The 19,565-nt window shown below is 37.4% G+C and overlaps 1 long non-coding RNA gene across 3 annotated transcripts; it reads left to right on the top strand.

Annotated features, from left to right (window-relative positions):
* Nucleotides 1–2,516: 2,516 nt before the first annotated feature.
* Nucleotides 2,517–5,033, top strand: LOC133307954 (uncharacterized). Of its 3 annotated transcripts, XR_009751102.1 has the most exons (4): nucleotides 2,517–2,960; nucleotides 3,063–3,192; nucleotides 3,913–3,983; nucleotides 4,686–5,033. It is a non-coding gene; the product is annotated as an uncharacterized LOC133307954 (long non-coding RNA). The 3 variants fall into 3 exon arrangements; XR_009751103.1 differs by lacking the exon at nucleotides 3,913–3,983; XR_009751101.1 differs by having other exon boundaries at nucleotides 3,913–5,033.
* Nucleotides 5,034–19,565: the final 14,532 nt, after the last annotated feature.

Raw genomic sequence — 19,565 nt, 5'->3', positions numbered from 1 at the left:
TGTAAATCATACGATATGTCTCTGGTCAGTAGGATTTATTATTTGCACACGCATGCAAGATACATGGTGATATATTATGATGTTTTGCACTGATGCATTGTTTTATGATAAATGACATTATTTTGTTATAATTATATTATTAAAGTGAACTTGGGGGTAGAGGAATCCTTCAAGAACCCCTTGTTTATTGAGACTGTTATCTTACCCCGTTTGTGGAACATTTTTCAGGTGCTGATATTCATTAGATGGGTACATATCGAGCCAAGAGGTCGGAGTAGAGATTTTAGCATGACATATGATTATATCTACCTGAGACATGATTATTATTTCTCATACTATGTATGTTATTTGATGTGAGCATAGGGGTTGTCTATACCACTATTAAATAATCTTGTTTATTGATGAGTTGAGATCATGTGTAAGTTACCCTATTGAGCATTGAGGTTGTCATTATTACTTGATGTAATGATATGACTGGTTATGTTAATTATTGATATGAGACTGGTTGTGTATTTATAATCGTGAGAGCCTATGCCAAAAAATGTTAGACAGGCTTAATTACCACAGGGTGATAATGGATTAGATAACAAGTAAGGATAATATCGATTAACTCCATTTGCTATACATAAGGAATTATATAAAGAAAAATTTTATTCACTAGATGATTGTGAGATTAATATATAATATGATAATCAGTATCCGTGTTTATTCATTTAAACTTGTTGCGCTTGTACCATTTGTATGATAATACACTGGCGGCTGACGAGGTGTTACATTTACGGTATCATAGTGAACTTTCTAGGGAAAATCCTTACGTATTGCAATTACTTGTGTTGTCTTATGAGTTTCTTTTAGGTTTTACTATGATAATGAATATGTGACCACTTAGTATGGGCCTGATTAACTCATTCATTTGTGAAACATGTGCAGAGTTATGGTGTAACACACTATGTACACCCAGTCTATTAAACATATAAATGGTAATAATAAGCGCAACTCAATATAAATGCGGAAGCTAAAAATTCCAATTAAGAACTTTATCATATTAACTCAATGAATCTTTTTCAAAAATCGCCCTTATGTAAATTGCAACAAATAACTAAATTGAATAACCTCATAACATAAATAAGGTATCAAGCCATGGAACTACAACACATAGACCAGACATATCCTGATACAATAATACAACACCAGTCTGAAATTAACACAGCATTCAAATGTGGCATGGACAACCCCTATGCTCACCAAATAAAGCAATATAATCAAATCATGTCTCAAGTACAATAGCCATAAAGATATAATAGCAAGGCAGAAATTATAATAAAATGGCAAGGTGCATGCATCATCTTAACTCAACTCCGGCCTCTTGCCACTAGAGGACTCAACCTGAGAAGTACCTATACCTAAAAATGTGCCCCACACGGGGTGAGATCTCTAACAAGAAATCTCAGTAAGGCAAGGGGTCTTCAAGGATCTCTCCACCCAAGCTCACTTACATGTGCGATATAAGTTTAAAAATGATACAATAGTAAAATGGCAAATATATATGCAATACAGCATATGTCCATGTCATGTGTGTATGTATCCTACTGGCAAGAGAACAAAATGTAGGCATTACATACGTCTACAACCCACAGTACAAGGAGTCCACCATGTACCTCACACACGGAGTTACCATCTTGCATGTGGCCCCACATGCTCAGGGATTACAGTCTCGTGTGGAATACCCCACATATATATATATATATATATATATATATATATATATATATATGGCAAATGCGCTATATCATAATCCAGTTCAACATCATATCCAATATTCATCATATAAACTGTAACATCCCGCATAATCAAGAGATTACATAACTTGCAATTAGGGATGTGAAGCATGATTTGGAATTCGAATTCAATATATGTTTAGAGTGGAATTAATTTAAGTTAGGAAAGGAATTTTAAATTGCAATCATAAGTGAGTACATATGTATATACCTTAGGAATTCGAAATCCTAGTTAAAAGAATGAGACTAATGTAATCATAACATATAAACATGTTAGTTAATACTTAGAAGGTACATGAGATAATAAGTAGTAAATGATGTGAGGTAAGGGTCATGAAGAGATAATTTTTGGACCCTATGACCCCTTTAGGGCATTGGCCCAAGCATCTAAATGGGGGTGTAAGTCAGCCCAAGAAATCCCTACACATGATCCTTTAGCTCATCCTAAACAAAATCCACATGTTAGTTGTTATTGGCCAAGAATCAACCACATGTCCATCCTTGTATCCCCTTTCATGCGCTAGGTGTAGAAGAAAAAGAAAAGAAAAATTCTAATTACTTGTATTAGTATCTAAAGAAATCAGCCTTGCCACCCCATGCAGCCAATAAGAAGAAAGTAATCTCCTTGCATGTTTCCCTATTGGTCCAGAGACAACCCTATCCATCTAATTTCCCCATCCTTGTGCGCTCCTTAATGAGAAATGTATTACATCTGAATTCTTGCAACCAATAAGTTAACTAAAGAAATCTGTATGAACACTTCATTATTGGCCTAGAGCAAACCCACTATCACCATTATCTTCCCTTGTACGTTGAAGGGAGGTGGAACAAAACCTGAGTGGCTGGACCTCGATTCAAACACTAGCCAATGTTATCATCTGCCCTCTTCTCTCCATGCACAAAGAAGAAGCACCAACACTGAAAAATGAATGCTTCTCATTCAACTCAGAACCAAACCCAGCCTTATCTTCCTTTTCAAGACCGCAAGCTAGCATCCATAGGGAAGGACTCACCACCTAGCTCACATGTTCCTTCCATTCTCCTCTCATTGTCAGCCGAACATCAAGCTCCATAGCTTGCATGTGCTTTATACTTCCTTCCTTCCTCCACAAGCTGTGAGTCACTTGAGGAGACAACAAAATATTTAAGTTTTGACCTATCTTTCCTTACATGCAAGAACAAGTGAGTATTTCCCCATCTTGTTCACACTTTGATTTCTGCACATGAGGGTATGTGTAGCCTATTCTCTTATTTTGTTCTCTGTTTCGACTTCTTGGGTGGTAGGAGTGTGAGAGTTATAGCGCAACTCTTGGTGGCTGTTCTCCTTAATCGATTGTGAAGCAATTGGGTACCTGCAAGATGGTACCAATCGTGAATCACCCCTCTACCTCACACTCACTGTTCGGTCTTAAAGGTATATTTTGGAGGAAGTATTTTTGTTATCTTTTTATTCCTTCCATTCTGTCTTGTGGAGAACAACATGATCTCCTAGTGCATGTAAGTCAAAACCGAATTTGGAGCTTGAAAGGTGGTTCCGCACCAATTTAGGGACTGCATCTTGAATTAGGGAAATTTTTAAGTCTTGTATGTATTTGTAATGGGAAGAGACAGCATGTTTTAAGCTTCATTAGCTCACCCTAAACCTTGTAGGTAGTGCTTGGTAAAGGATAAACTTGTAGCGCCTGGTAGATGGCACAAAACCGTATATGCATGTCTTAGAAACCTTGATTTTATCATTGTCAATGTTTGGTAAAATTAATATCGAGTTAGGAAAATTATGTAGGAAGGGAACCATGAACTCCGTTTTGAATTAAACCTTGCATGTGTTGAAACTGTATGGATAGCTTGCTAGAGACTTCGTTCACTCACACATAAGCTTTGTAGGAAATGTTATGTAGATAAATTAACTATGTGCACCTTGTCACTGGCGAAAACCGAACCTGCATGAGTACTAGGTCCTTGGGTATTTTTTTGTTACTTGCTAACAATTAGTAGGACAAAAAATTAAAGGCAGAAATATAATTGGCATTGGAAGCATGAAACTTGATTAAGTCCTAGGGTTAGGGAGCTTGGAAATTAATTGTAAATCCTAGGAAACAAAGATGGAAATTTTGACTTGGTACCCGTTGTATAGGTGCGCATAATTCCAAGAGAGTGGACTGAATTTTGGTCATACACTTGGTTAAAATAGTTGGACACACCGAGGTAAGTGTTCGGTGGATTACCCTTTCTGACTGTTAATTTAGTGCTTGGATTTCTGATTTGTTGCACATGTGTCACATTCTGATTTTGTTGGAAGGTAATGACAATTTGATTTGGAATATGAACTGTTGGAAATTCTGTTTGGATATACACTATGCTTCGAGTTTCTGTTGTCACAGTCAAGTAAATTATGATTCTCTGATGCTGATATTTAGTCATGCTCATGAACATCATCAAACTGCATTTTGTCATGCGTGTGCGAAGCAAAACATATCATAGCATACAACATTATGCATTCAGCTTTGGAAACCGAAGTATTTGATGAAAGTAAGCATATGTTTGAGCACGCATCATATAGGCATCCCTGAGGTACCAGGGAGAAGGAACCGTGGCTCAGTTCGCATAGGTCGCAGTTAAAATTCCCCTCTGATGGGCCAAATGGAATCTCCATTGTGTTAGTTAGTAGTACGTGCACTGTAGTGCTATGAACGTACCTTATTCTGGCGTTATATACACATTCTGATTAGTATTCTGGCGTTATATATGCATTCTGATTACATTTTAGTATCTGTTCAGAATTTACTTGATGATGTGACAATTTTGGAAATTCTGTATTTAAGTTAACATTGTTGCATTGCTAGATTTTCTGCCACACTACTGAGATTTTTCTCATCCCTTTTGGGGCTCAATTTTTATAAATTACAGGAGGACTCAGAAGCATTTGATGAAGTGTTTGTTTTAGACGTATTCTATTTGATTGCTGTTGTCTTGAGAATTCTGCTATTGTCCACTGTTTATGTTGATTACTTGCTGAATAATCCAAGTGGATGTAATATTTTGAGAAACTGGAAAAACATTGGAAAATGATCTTATTCTGCTGCATTTTGGATTTTTACATTCTGCCTAAAACTGATGTAATCCTGGTATTTAACTTACGAAAACAATTGCTATTGTATTTAAATTCGGATTTTTTAACTGATTTAGCGAGCACCTTGCGAGTTCCATTTCTGGGGCGACAGACCTCCGAATGATGTATAATTTATATGTACGTAAAGCCCCATATGTCTATTTTCATTTTATATAAAGTTTATGTCAAAAGCTTCTAAGCCCGATTTTATATAATTTTTGCAAGTCAAGTAGGTTTTCGAAAAATTGCACTGATTTAACGTGTATCTTGCGAGTTCTGTTTCCGGGGTTACAGAACTCCGAACGAACTATATTTTATATGTACATGAAGCCCCAGGAGTCTAATTTCTTTGTGTCAAAGAAACTTTTAGAAAACTCGTAAATTCAATTTTATTCGGATTTTTACAAGACAGACTGTTTTACATGAAAAATTCAATGTTCAGCTTCAGCGTTTTATGAAAATACTCACTGTCCCCTCCACGAAACCAGATTTCGATACAAGTTTTTATACATGATTTAAAAGTGTATTTTCAGATTTTAAAATAAGTAGCGTTGCGACTCTAATCCAATTTAGCAGACTTTTCCCTTGGATGCATACAGGGGAGGGTGTTACATAAACAGATATATTTTCAGAAAAAAAAACATCATGCATATAAATCATCCCTCCAAGAGGTATGGTGGAACCGTCAATAGGTAAAATCGAAGACACAGAAGCTTACCTGCAGTACCGAAGTCCTTTTCTAAAGGCTCGGTGTACACAGATACACCAACAGTCACACAATCCATAATTGAAATCTGTTTTATATCAAGAATATTATTAATAATCAGAATCCCAAATTTCATAGAAATTGAACAATGTTTTCTTTTTCGTTTAGCGTCTCATGTCCCTCCTAAAGCCATAATTATAGCATATTAACCATCTTTATTAATTGTATTACATTTCCAACAGTAACACTAATTCCCCAGGGTATCATACCCTAATTGGGGTTGCCCTACGCATCCGAATTGGTTTCTGGTCTTTTCTGATAGGGGGTAATCGATTACCATACATAGGGTAATCGATTACTCCACACGGTAATCGGTTACTATGTGTAAGGTAAGCGATTACCATGCGGACAGAACACGAAATCTGCAAATTTTTCTACATAATCTGCGGGTTTTATGGCTTCCTAGGGTCCAAGGTCGATTTCTCATCAAACAGAAGTTCAAACCACGTGATTGAACATAGATATACTATCTTTTACAGGAATCATTAAGGTTTTCCCTTTTTACTTCACAAAATAAGCCATTTTAGAGAGAATACAAGGGAAATGGTTTATAGTTGCCTATGGACCTTTGAAAACAGAAAAATAGGGAAGCTTTGAGGACTTTGAAGATGCTCCAAGCTACTGACTTGGTGGTGTACGAAAATCACCCTCAAAGGTAGGTCATTTCTTCACAAAGTTTGGTTCTTGAAGCTTCCTAGAGTGTAATAATGGTCCTCACACTCAAAACTGAAGTGGACAGCCCCTACTCTTATGCAAACAGAAGCTCAAACACTCAAGACATGATTTTTCTCCCACAAAACTCAAGCTTTACAAGGATTTATGATGATCATATGGCATACGAATAGAGAAACATGGATAAAGGTGGCTTCTTGGTTAGGTTTCATGAAAATCTCAAGTCTTCATAATGGGAGGTGGCAGCTATGAAGACCAGCCTTGGGGTCTGAAAACTGACCTCAGATTTTGTGTCATTATATATATATATATATATATATATATATATATATATATATATATATATATATATATATATATATATATATATATATAGGTGCACTCACTTAAACTAACAATATTAGCTTAATTAGTTCTGCTCTTCGTTTAACTCTAAAATTTTATATTCTTAACCTATACATTTTTCTAGGAATTATCACACTTTTATATTAATTTTTCGAGACACTTCACCGATACGCGTTTTATACATAGCCAATATTAGTTCTGACACCACTGCTTATTATTTTTACTCCAAACTTTATATTCTAACCTAGATATTTTTCTAGGAATAATTATATTTTTATTATAATTTTTTGAGTTACTTCGCTAGTGTCCATTTATACCGCGAAATACTCGGTGTTCACACTTTCTTTTAGATAAGTGACTTAATATTAATTATTATGCTCTTTCCATATTTATCCAAAGTCAATTATGTAATTATTTCCTCAACTCATAATTAAATTATTTAAATTTCAAATTTAGCGGTGCAGATTCTTACACTTCTTTTAAGAATTTTGTTCGCAAAATTAGAGACATACCTGTCCCTAAACTCGGGGTATAGCCGGAGAAGTTCGTCCTTCCGCTCCAAAGAACACTCCTCTGGAGTTCTTCCTTTCCATTGCACTTTGACAATGGGAATAATCTTGCTCGTTAGCTTTTTCACAGCACGATCAAGTATCCAAGTTCTCCTAAATTTCCACATCATCGAGTTGCACAATCTGTGAAGGATCCGCTATGTATCTCCTAGCTATGATACGTGAAACAAATCATGGATGTTGGTCAAGTTCGGAGGCAAGGCAAGCCGGGTAGGCAACAAGCCCTACCCTACCAAGTATTTGGTGTGGTCCCATGAATCTCGGGCTAAGCTTCCTCACTTCGAAGGAACGACCAACACCGGTGACAGGTGAAAGTTTCACAAACACGTGTTCATCCTCATTGAACTGCAATGGTCTATGCTTGTTGTCATTGTAACTCTTCTGATGATTCATTGCTTGCTTCAGCTTCTCTCTGATCATCTGGATCTGCTGGGTAGTATCTTGGACAAAGTCCAAACCAAATAACTAACGATCTATAACCTCAGACCAACAGGTAGGAGTTTTACACCCCTTACCATTTAGCGCCTCGTAGGGTGCCATGGCCAGGCTAGGATGAAAACTGTTATTGTACGAGAATCAACCAATGGTAGGTACCGAACCCATGTTGAGCCTTACTCCAAGGTGCAAGCCCTCAGCATGTGCTCTAAAATCGGATGGTTTGCTCAGTCTATCCGTCAGTCTGAGGATGATAGGTTGTACTCAATCCCAACTGAGTACCAAAAGCTCCCTACAGCGCCTCTGACATCACCTCCTACGTCAACGGACCCCTATGTACCACAATCCTGTTCCAAAACAATCCCTAATCGTTTCAAGACACACCATCTTGGTTCTTCACATAAACAAGGCATTCTCTTTGCACTTGCGCCTCTTTGATCTTATCTATTAACTCATTCTTTACTCTCACAGTTTCCATCTCCAGAAGTGCACACCCAAACAAAGAGGTCACTGTCAAGTCACAAAATTTTTCAATCATATCAAAATCATAAATCATTAAGCTGGATATAGGGGTGTAATAGGTTAGGCTTCGACGTAAATAGGCCAAGCCTATGTAAAAAACATTTGGTATGGCCTAGCCTATTAGCATGTGTAGGCTCCAAATTACAAGTCTGACCTGACCTATATTTAAAACATAAAATCCTTAGCCTAGGCCCGTTAGCTTGTTTAAGCCAATTAAACATTCAACAATTAAAAGAATAGCTAAAATAATATTATTTTATTATTCAAAATTAATAAATAATATTATTATTTATTACATTTTAAATAAATAATATGATATAGACCGGCCTGTAAGGCTTATAGGCCCGACATGTACAAAAAAGCCTATGGCCTAGGCCTATTCTATTTTACTACTTATAATAGGTCAAGTCTGGCCTAATATAGGCTAGGCCATAGGTCCCTGTAGGCCGACCTAACGTATTTACACCCCTAGCTGGATAGACTAACAGATTTCTGACTCAAAGCATCAACTACCACATTGGCCTTGCCTGGGTGGTACTTCAACTCGAAGTCGTAATCCTTAAGAAATTCCATCCATCTTCACTATCTCATGTTCAGCTCCTTCTGGACAAAAAGATACTTCAAACTCTTATGATCATTGAACATCGCAAACTTCATTCTATGTAGATTGTGCCTACAAATCTTGAAGGCAAAAACAATAGCAACCAACTTCAGATCATGAGTCGGGTAGTTCTCCTCATGAGGCTTTAACTACCTCGAGGCATAAGCAACAACTGATGAGGACATAGGAGGTGGCATGACCAAGACAACAAACTTGGAGGACATACAAGGTCTTGGAGGTCCAATGACGAGAGAAAAAGCTAAAATGGCTAAAGAGGCTCTAAATCTCTTGGTGACCACTTTACTTGAGACAAACCCAAGTCTAAAGGAAGAAGAGCCCAAAATGATACACTTAATTCAAATTGAAGACTTTGAAGAATAAGCCTCAATGGATATGCATGAAGGCTTTATTTTTACTTGGCCCAAATTCTGCACTTAATTTTATTTTTCTTATATTCAGTTAAACTTTTGTAATAAGGCTTATTGGGCTGGATTATTGGGCTGTCTATTTTCTTTTATGTGTAAGCACTTTTAGGTTAAACTCAATATGGATGTTGCCCACTATATAAGGGAACACCATAGCTTTTGAAGAAAAGAATTCAGAATAAAAAGATAACCTTTTTTTGGTGAGAGACTAGCTTCTCTAGGATTCTTTTGAGAATCTCAGAACTTATCAAGGGTGTTAATCCTTGTGGCGTTCATAGGCTTATCAATCTTTGGATTGTGGCGCCTTCCAGTTATCGTTTCTTGATTGTGTTCACAAATTCTTGTATCAAACCCTATCACCCAAAACCTTCAATTTTCGTCCAAAATAGTCTCGGTTCATATCTGCTGATATACGCGTCATTTTTCAGTGATTCTTGAGTCAAAGTCGCGATTCAGAAAGAGATCTTTCACCTCGATTTGGAAACGTCCAATTCCGAGGTCTGTAGCGTGAGATACGCTCTGTTCTTAACAGGTCGTGTTGTGGATGAATTTAGGGTTAGAATTTCCATTCCTAGTAGATCCATTCCTCCATTCCTATTGGGGATCATATCATGTGGTAATCAGAGCTCAGTTCTAGGATTGGAATTGGGTTTGATTTTCTCCATTGTTTCCATCAATTCTGATCACACATTTGGTAACCTTAATCCCTAGTATTTGTGTTTTCAATCAAATTCAGTTTAGCATTACTGCAATCTGAATTTTTCATTCCAAAATTACAAATTCCATTTTATTGAAGCATCAGGTTTTATAAAAAAATATAAAAAAAAATAAAATAAAAAATATATATATATGCTATACAGCTACTTGTTATTTAAGCGTAGTTACACACTACTACTCTCAAATCAGGTCCAAAGTGTCTTCCTTGAATAATTCCTTCAATTTGGTTTGGTTTTCTTTGTCTTGCCTTCTTTGACATATTTCCAATTTGTATTGTGTCATTACGAATTCTTGGGTTTGGGATTGTACTCTTGAGTGTTCTTGGAGATTCTGTTAAGAACTTAAAGAGGGCTATTGAGAGGAAAAAGGCAAGAGAGCACACTACACAAAAGTCTAATAGAGAGTAACAAACACGAGTGATACATTTTAAGAGTGTAAACACGTGAGCGAGTGGTGAGGTCCAATTTTTTTATTCTTGTTCTTTTCCTTGAATTATGGCAGGTGCAGGTGGTGAAGGTAGCCCTCCTCGTGAGAGAGAAAACAGGTTGCTAATCGATGCCATTATGGATCGAATGCAAACGATGATGAGGGAGCAAACAGAGGACTTATATGAGAGAATTGAACACTTAGAAAATCAAGGGAATCATGATGGTAATGGACATAGAGGGAGGGATGAAAGAAGGAGAAGAAGAGATAATGAGAATGTTGCTAGAGAGGACAAAATTGAAGGGGTGAAGCTTAATATACCATCTTTTAAAGGAAAAAGTGATCCATAGGCCTATTTGGAGTGGGAAATGAAGATTGAGCATTTATTTTCATGTCACAACTATACTGAAGAAAAGAAAATGAAGGTGGCAGCCATGGAGTTTAGTGATTATGCTCTCATTTGGTGGGACCAATTGCAAAAGGTGAGGGTAAGATATGAAGAACCATTGGTGGATAGTTGGGTGGAGATGAAAAGGCTAATGAGAAGAAGACTTGTTCCTTCCCATTATCATAGAGACCTTCACAATAAACTTCAATGGCTTACACAAGGTAACAAGAGTGTAGATGAGTATTATAAAGAGATGGAGGTTTCCTTGATTAGAGCAAATGTTAGTGAAGAACGGGAGGCTACTATGGCACGTTTCTTGCATGGACTGAATAATGACATAAGGGATGTTGTGGAGTTGCAAAATTATGTGGAGTTGGAGGATTTAGTGCATCAAGCTAGTAAGGTAGAACAACAACTCAAGAGAAAGGGTATCATGAGGAAAAACTCTTCTAATTTTAATTCTTCAAATAGGAAGGACAGAAATAAGAAGGTGGGAGGTACTTCATCAAGCAACCCCACTGCTGCACCTCAAAGGACTCAAATTAAGTCCAATGAGACCCCTAAGAAGACAAGGAATAGTGAAATAAAATGTTTCAAGTGTTTGGGAAGAGGTCACATAGCTTCAGAATGTCCAACTAAGAAGACTATGTTACTTAAAGAGGATGGAGAGATTACTAGTGAGTCTTCTTCAGATTCTGCCTCACATGATGAAGAAGATGAGTATATTGGAGAAATAATACCGGAAGGAGATTTGTTTATGGTAAGAAGGATGTTGGGTAGCCAAGCAAAAGACCTGGATGATAGTCAAAGGGAGAATATTTTTCATACTAGATGCCTTATCCAAGGAAAGGTATGCTCTTTAATTATTGATGGAGGGAGTTGTACCAATGTTGCAAGTGCTAGAATGGTATCAAAATTGGGTTTGGAAACCAAACCTCACCCGTTGCCATACAAACTTCAATGGCTTAGTGAGGATGGTGAAGCGACTGTAAGCAAACAAGTTGATGTGAACTTCTCCATAGGAAAGTATGAGGATACAATTTTATGTGATGTGGTACCAACGGAGGCTTGTCATTTGCTTCTAGGGAGACCTTGGCAATATGATAAGAAAGTTATTCATGATGGTTACACCAACAAATTCTCGTTTGTGCATAAAGAACGCAAGACTATTCTTGCACCTTTGACTCCAATAGAAGTTAGTGAGGATCATTTGAAAATGAGAGATAAAAGAAAGCAAGAAAGAAAAGAAAGTGGAGAGAAAAAGGGGAAAGAGAGTGGAAGAGAGCAAGAAAAAGAGAGAGAAAAAAAGACAAAAAAAAATTTGTTTATAAAAGAAAAAGAGGTGAAAAAGGCTATGCAATTGAAAAAGCCAATACTCTTACTTTTGAGTAAAGAGAGTAATAATATCAAAGATGCAAATCCTACTAACTCTCTTCCAAATGAGGTTTCTTCTATGTTGCAGGAATTTAAAGATGTTTTTCCTAAAGAGGTTCCTCATGGGTTACCATCTCTAAGAGGTATAGAACATCAAATTGATCTCATTCCAGGGGCTTCATTGCCTAACAGACCAGCCTATAGGAGTAACCCACAAGAGACTAAAGAGATTCAAAGACAAGTTGAAGACTTGATGCAAAAAGGATGGGTGCAAGAAAGCCCAAGTCCATGTGCAGTTCCAGTCATTCTAGTACCTAAGAAAGATGGAACTTGGAGGATGTGCACTGATTGTAGAGCCATCAATAACATCACGGTAAAGTATAGGCACCCCATTCCTAGATTGGATGATTTATTGGATGAATTACATGGTGCTTGTGTCTTTTCTAAAATTGATTTGAAAAGTGGATACCATCAAATTAGGATTAGAGAAGGGGATGAATGGAAAACAGCTTTTAAAACTAAATATGGGTTGTATGAATGGTTGGTTATGCCCTTTGGTTTAACTAATGCACCTAGTACCTTCATGAGATTAATGAATCATGTGTTAAGGGAATTTTTAGGGAAGTTTGTTGTAGTGTATTTTGATGATAGTCTGATTTATAGCAAATCCTATTATGATCATCTTGTACATTTGAGGTATGTTGTGGAAGCACTAAGGCATGAGAAATTGTATGCTAACATGGAAAAATGTGTGTTTTGTATAGACCATGTTGTTTTTTTTGGTTTTGTTGTTAGCTCACAAGGAGTGCAAGTTGATTAAGAGAAGGTGAAATCTATTCAAGAGTGGCCAACTCCTAAGAATGTAAGTGAGGTGAGAAGCTTTCATGGCTTAGCTAGTTTCTATAGGAGATTTGTTAAAGATTTCAGTACCATAGCTGCACCCTTGAATGAAGTGATTAAAAGGCATGTTGGTTTTAAATGGGGTGAAAAACAAGAGAAAGCCTTTGCTGCCCTCAAAGATAAATTAACTCATACACCTATTCTTGTATTGCCTAATTTTTCTAAATCTTTTGAGATTGAATGTGATGCATCTAATGTGGGGATAGGGGCTGTTTTGATGCAAGAGGGGCATCCCATTGCCTATTTTAATGAAAAACTGAATGGGGCTGCTCTTAATTATTCCACATAAGATAAGGAATTATATGCATTGGTAAGGGCTTTGCAAACGTGGCAACACTATCTCTTGCCCAAAGAGTTTGTCATCAACAGTGACCATGAGTCCTTAAAGTACTTAAAAGGACAAGGCAAGCTTAACAAAAGGCAAGCCAAATGGGTAGATTTCTTGGAGCAGTTTCCCTATGTGATCAAGCACAAGAAAGGTAAGTCTAATGTAGTTGCAGATGCACTTTCAAGAAGGTTTTCTAAGATGGCACATTTTATTCCATGCAAAAAAGTTGATGATGCAATCCATATTGCTGATTTGTTCTTCAAGGAAGTGGTAAAAGACTCCATGGACTTCCAAGAAGCATTGTCTCTGATTGTGATACTAAATTCTTAAGCCATTTTTGGAGGACATTATGGAGTAAGTTGGGGACTAAACTTCTCTTTTCTACTACTTGTCATCCACAAACTGATGGCCAAACTGAGGTAGTGAATAGAACTTTTTCTTCTCTTTTGAGGGCTGTAATTAAAAAGAACATCAAGTCATGGGAACAATGTTTGCCCCACGTTGAGTTTGCATATAACCGGGCAGTTCATAGTGCTACTCATTTTTCTCCTTTTGAAATTGTTTATGGCTTTAACCCTCTCACTCCTCTTGATTTGCTACCTTTGCCTAACAACTCTATTTTTCAGCATAAAGATGGTAAAAGTAAGGCTGAATATGTGCGAAAACTACATGAAAAGGTAAAAGCAAACATTGAGAAAAGGGTAGAGAGCTATGCTAAGCAGGCAAATAAAGGAAGGAAGAAGGTAATTTTTGAACCAGGTGATTGGGTTTGGGTTCATTTGCGAAAAGAGAAGTTCCCTTCCCAAAGGAAATCTAAGCTTTAACCAAGAGAAGATGGCCCTTTCCAAGTGCTGTCCAAAATTAATGATAATGCCTACAAAATAGACCTTCCTGGTGAGTATGGTGTAAGTGCTACTTTTAATGTGGCTGATTTGTCCCTTTTTGATGCAGGAGAAGAGGATTACAATTTGAGGACAAATTCTTCTAAAGAAGGAGGGAATGATGAGGACATAGGAGGTGGCATGACCAAGACAACAAACTTGGAGGACATACAAGGTCTTGGAGGTCCAACGACGAGAGCAAAAGCTAAAAAGGCTAAAGAGGCTCTAAATCTCTTGGTGACCACTTTACTTGAGACAAGCCCAAGTCTAAAGGAAGAAGAGCCCAAAATGATACACTTAATTCAAATTGAAGACTTTGAAGAATAAGCCTCAATGGATATGGCCCAAATTCTGCACTTAATTTTATTTTTCTTATATTCAGTTAAACTTTTGTAATAAGGCTTATTGGGCTGGATTATTGGGCTGTCTATTTTCTTTTATGTGTAAGCACTTTTAGGTTAAACTCAATATGGATGTTGCCCACTATATAAGGGAACACCATAGCTTTTGAAGAAAAGAATTCAGAATAAAAAGATAACCTTTTTTTTGGTGAGAGACTAGCTTCTCTAGGATTCTTTTGAGAATCTCAGAACTTATCAAGGGTGTTAATCCTTGTGGCGTTCATAGGCTTATCAATCTTTGGATTGTGGCGCCTTCCAGTTATCGTTTCTTGATTGTGTACACAAATTCTTGTATCAAACCCTATCACCCAAAACCTTCAATTTTCGTCCAAAATAGTCTCGGTTCATATCTGCTGATATACGCGTCATTTTTCAGTGATTCTTGAGTCAAAGTCGCGATTCAAAAAGAGACCTTTCACCTCGATTTGGAAACGTCCGATTTCTAGGTCTGTAGCGTGAGATACGCTCTGTTCTTAACAGGTCGTGTTGGTAGATGAATTTGGGGTTAGAATTTCCATTCCTAGTAGATCCATTCCGCCATTCCAATTAGGGATCATATCAACAACTCTACGAGTCTGCATTAACATACAACCTAGTCCCTTCTTGGAAGCATCGCAATATAGCTCAAACTGCTTTGCAGGATCAGGAAGGATCAACACTGGTGTAATTGCCAATCTCTCCTTCAACTCCTGAAAGTATTCCTCACACTCGTAAGTGGCAACACCATCTTAGAGAATCCCTCCATGAACCTCCTATAGTAACTGTTTTGGGTCTCTCCCAATCTAGCACTGCTTCTATTTTGTTTGGGTCAACTGCCACTCCTCTTGTAGTAATGACATGCCCAAGAAATTTCACTAGAGTGAAGCAAAACTCACACTTCGAAGGCTTTGCATAAAGTTTCTTCTTTTTCAGTACCTGTAGTACAATCCTTAAGTTCTCCTCATGTTCCTCCTTGCTCTTGGAGTAAATCAATATGTTGTCAATGAAGAAAATCACAAAATGATCCAAGTACGGCTGGAAAATACAGTTCATCTAATTCATGAATACTGTCGGTGCCTTGGTGAGTCCAAACGGGATGACCAAATACTCATTATGACCGTATCTCGAACGAAACACGGTCTTAGGAATATCCTTCGACTTAACCCGAATCTGATGGTATACAAACCGAAGATCAATCTTTGAGTACACACAAGCACCCCTGAGCTGATCCAAAAGATCATCAATACGTGGGAGGGGATACTTGTTCTTGATTGTCACCTTGTTCAACTGCCTGTAATCGGTGCATAATCACATGCTTCCATATTTCTTCTTGAAAAAGATGATCGGTGCTCCCCGTGGAGACACACTAGGTCGGATGAAGTTCTTCGCGGAAAGATCCTCAATATGCTTCTTCAATTCCGCTAACTCAAGTGGAGACATCTGGTATAGAGCTAATGAAATAGGCCCCACACCAGGTAAAAGATCAATGGAGAACTCTATTTCCCGTTATGGCAGAAACTCAGGAAAACACCTCAAGGAATTCCCACACCACAAGAATGCTGGTAATATCCTCATGTGTCCCACTCACTAAACCTCCCAACATAACATAGCCATATGCTCCTGCTCTCAAGGCCCTTCTTTCCTGAAACACTGATAAATAAGGAGAAGAACTGGTAGTGGAATCGCAAGGAGACATCACCACTTTCTTTGCATAGTAAACAATCATCACACAGTTTCTGGACAACCTATACATACCCAAAATGATCTCAAGATTGACAATGGGTAGACAAATGAGATCTGCTAAATAATCTCGACTGTCCAGTCAAAATTCCACATCCCGATAAATAGATGAAGCGTCGTATTTCTCCCTAGTAGCGGCACTAACCCTCAAAGGTGGAGAAAGCTCATACATGGGAAAATTTAGCCCCACAGTAATTGGATCCGCAATAAAAGAATGTGTGGTCTTGGAGTCAAACAACACATCTATGTCACAACCAGCAATAGAAGCAGTACCTCTCACAAGGTTCGAAGTTATATCCGACTGCTGGCGATCAAGAGTGTACACACGTCCCATAACTGGTGGTACAACGAGTGTCCCTAGCAACTGCTAAGGGACAATCTTTGGCATAATGGCCCTCCTTGCCACACTTGAAACAAATAACCTGGCCGATGGAACAAGGCCCAACATGTGATCTCCCACACCCGGTACATCTGGGAATGGTGGAAGGTCTAGTTGTACTCTCCTGCTGAGTAGATGTCCTCTTGAACTGGTTAGGCAATTTCCTGGCAGATAACTGCTTCCCTATGCCTTTTCCCCCAAATCTCATGTCCTTCCATGTAGTGGAATCACTAGCTCCCTTTGCCTTTGTCTCTCCAGTCTTCCTCTTCTTGTTTGTCACACAAACATCCTCTATGCAACTCCAGATATCCGACCCGCTATCTTCCCATTAAGTCCCCTACGAAACTTAACAGCCATAATTATGGCAATTGAACAATGTTTTCTTTTCATTTATTGTCTCACATCCCTCCTAAAGCCATAATTATAGCATATTAACCCTCTTTATTAATTGTATTACATTTCCAACAGTAACAATGATTCCCTAGGGTATCATACCCTAATTTGGGTTTTCCTGTGCATCAGAATTGGTTTATGGTCTTTTCTGACAAGGGGTAATCGATTACCATGCAAAGTGTAATCGATTAATTCACACAGTAATCGATTACCATGTGTAAGGTAATCGATCGCCACGCAGACAGAACACGAAATCTGCAGATTTTACTTCATAATCTGTGGGTTCCATGGCTACCAAGAGTCCAAGGTCCGATTTCTCATCATACAGCAGTTCAAACCACATGATTAAACATAGATATACTGTCTTTTACATGAATCATTAAGGTTTCCCCTTTTTACTTCACAAAATAAGCCATTTCAAGAGAATACAAGGGAAATTTTTATAGTTACCTATGGACCTCTAAAAATAGAAAATTGGGGAAGCGTTGAGAGCGTTGAAGATGCTCCAAGCTACTGAGTTGGTGGTGCACAAAAATCACCCTAAAAGGTAGGTCCTTTCTTCACAAAGTTTGGTTTTTGAAGCTTCCTAGAGTGTAATAATGGTCCTTACACTCAAAACTCAAGTGGACAACCCTTATTCTTATGCAAACAGAAGCTCAAACTCTCAAGACATAGTTTTTCTCCCACAAAACTCAAGCTTTACAAGGATTTATGATGATACAATGGCATACGAATAGAGAAATAGAGATAAAGGTGGCTTATCGGTTAGGTTTCATGAAAATACTCTAGTCTTCATGAAGAATGAGAGGTGGCAGCCATGAAGATCAGCCTTGGGGTTTGAAAACTGACCTAGGATTTTTTGTCATTATATATATGTGTGTGTGTGTGTGTGTGTGTGATAAACCCTTGATTTATAAGGTTTTAAAGCATGAATTAGCTTAATTTGTGTGATTAAATGGATGGAAAAGAGGGTTAATGTCTTGGAAAGTCCTAAATAAAAGTTCTGAAGTTTTTGTTGAAAATTTACATTTTTCTTGTAGGAAAATGAATCTCAAGAAGCAAAAGAGAGAAGGAAAAAGATTCTAAAGAATTTGGAGGATTCAAGTGTTGAGCGCTAAAATGTCCAAAGCAAACGTTTTAGCGCGCTGCTACAAAAGGAAGTCCAAAAGTGCTGGTGTTGAGCGCTAAAACGTCCAAAGCAAACGATTTAGTGTGCTGCTACAAAGGAAAGTTCAAAAAGATGCAGGTCTCGAGTGCTAAAACGGTCAAGTCAAGCGTTTTAGCGCTGAGGACAGGTAAAAGCGGTTAAGCATCCTTCAAGTTGAGCGCTAAAACGTCCAACAAGGAGCATTTTATCGTTCCAATGTTCGTGACAACAATTACAAAGGAGCGTGTTTAAGCCCTCGATCCAGCGTTTTAGCGCCCATGTCAGTTTCTGGATGTTATTTCAGTTTTGAACTTGTAAACTATAAAAGGGCAAGGGGCCTTCACACTTAGGATCTGACTTTTTATTCTCTGAATTTCTAAATTCCTTAGGTCTTAGTCTTGTATTAGTTTTAGTATACTTTATGTAATTGTGACTAAAGATTGAAGATTCAACAACATGACAATGGAGTTTGATCTTTCCTCTTCTCTTGTTATTTCTGTTTCTATGTCTGAGTAGAATCCTTTGTAGTTGGATTTCAATAGAACTCAAAGATGAATTTATGTATGGTTGATTGAATATTATAATTATCTTTTATGTAATGGTATGAGATTGTCTTTGTTAATTCTTTCCATTAAGGAAGTAGTGTAGAACAGGAATGTTTATATTATTTCTGTAACTGGAAATTTCATCATCAGTGTTCTATTATTCAAGGGATTGGAACTAGGACTCTAATGTAATCTTTAAAATCTCAGTGATTAATGTATGTATTGAGAAGGGAATCACCAAGGGATTGGGGTTTCTTGATTAATGTATCAACTAAGATATTAAGGAATTACATCTTAGTGATAATAAGAAGATTGATTGACATCACATTGGAGATAATTCATGATTGGATCGATTCACATTTTAGTTATTTTACTAATTCCAAATATAATTCAAATTCTAGTGACAATTATCAATGCATTCAATGAATTCTTGTTTGATTCAACTTAATTATAAATGGTTAGTTGGTGTTTGAACACAAATCCTCGTGGGAACGATCTTTACTTATCATTTTATTACTTGTACGACTAGTACACTTGCTTAAAGTCTCAACAAGTTTTTGGCGCCGTTGCCGGGGATTTGTTCTTTCAACATTGACAGACACCATTAATATTTGAGATTGAATTTTTATAATTTTTAGCAATTTATATTTATGTGTGAAGTTTTGTTCAATTCCAATTCTGCTGTATGTGAGGTACTATTAATCTAAACTCTTTTGTTGTTTGATCCAGAATTAGAAAGAACAAA

The sequence above is a fragment of the Gastrolobium bilobum genome, unplaced genomic scaffold (genome assembly GCF_033153095.1).
Source record: "Gastrolobium bilobum isolate Gb01-03AN ecotype WA unplaced genomic scaffold, APGP_CSIRO_Gbil_v1 utg1637, whole genome shotgun sequence".
NCBI lineage: Eukaryota > Viridiplantae > Streptophyta > Magnoliopsida > Fabales > Fabaceae > Gastrolobium > Gastrolobium bilobum.
Note: the sequence above shows the minus strand (reverse complement) of the source record. Positions and strands in the feature narration are given on the sequence as shown.